Source organism: Ambystoma mexicanum, chromosome 4p (assembly GCF_040938575.1).
Source record: "Ambystoma mexicanum isolate Mex_15411 chromosome 4p, UKY_AmexF1_1, whole genome shotgun sequence".
Lineage (NCBI taxonomy): Eukaryota > Metazoa > Chordata > Amphibia > Caudata > Ambystomatidae > Ambystoma > Ambystoma mexicanum.
The window spans coordinates 610,754,822-610,755,451 of record NC_090927.1 but is presented as its reverse complement, the minus strand read 5'-3'; positions in this window follow the sequence as shown (position 1 = coordinate 610,755,451).

Genomic DNA, 630 nt, shown 5'->3' with positions numbered 1-630 from the left:
CGGCGGCGGTTCCCGGGGATCCCCGGCGGCGTCCCCGGAAGGAGAAGCTCTAATGCGGAGTGGGGGAGGCTCTAAGGCGGCCCGGGCCTGGGCCGCAGGCTGCTGCAACCATCCCGGCCTTGGGCGCCGCGTCGGTCCCGTCCCCCTGGGCCCGGCGGCGGTTCCCGGGGAGCCCCGGTGGCGTCCCCGGAGGGAGAAGCTCTAATGCGGAGTGGGGGAGGCTCTAAGGCGGCCCGGGCCGGGGCCCCAGGCTGCTGCAACCACCCCGGCCCTGGGCGCTGCGTCGGTCCCGTCCCCCGGGCCCGGCGGCGGTTCCCGGGGAGCCCCGGCGGCCTCCCCGGAGGGAGAAGCTCTAATGCAGAGTGGGGGAGGCTCTAAGGCGGCCCGGGCCGGGGCCCCAGGCTGCTGCAACCACCCCGGGCCTTGGCCGCCGCGTTGGTCCCGTCCCCCGGGCCCGGCGGCGGTTCACAGGGAGCCCCGGCGGTGTCCCCGTCCCTCCCTGGAGGGAGAAGCTCTAATGCGGAGTGGGGGAGGCTCTAAGGCGGCCCGGGCCGGGGCCCCAGGCTGCTGCGACCACCCCAGCCTTGGGCGCCTGTCGACGCAACCCCGGACCTGCCCGGGGAGCCACGG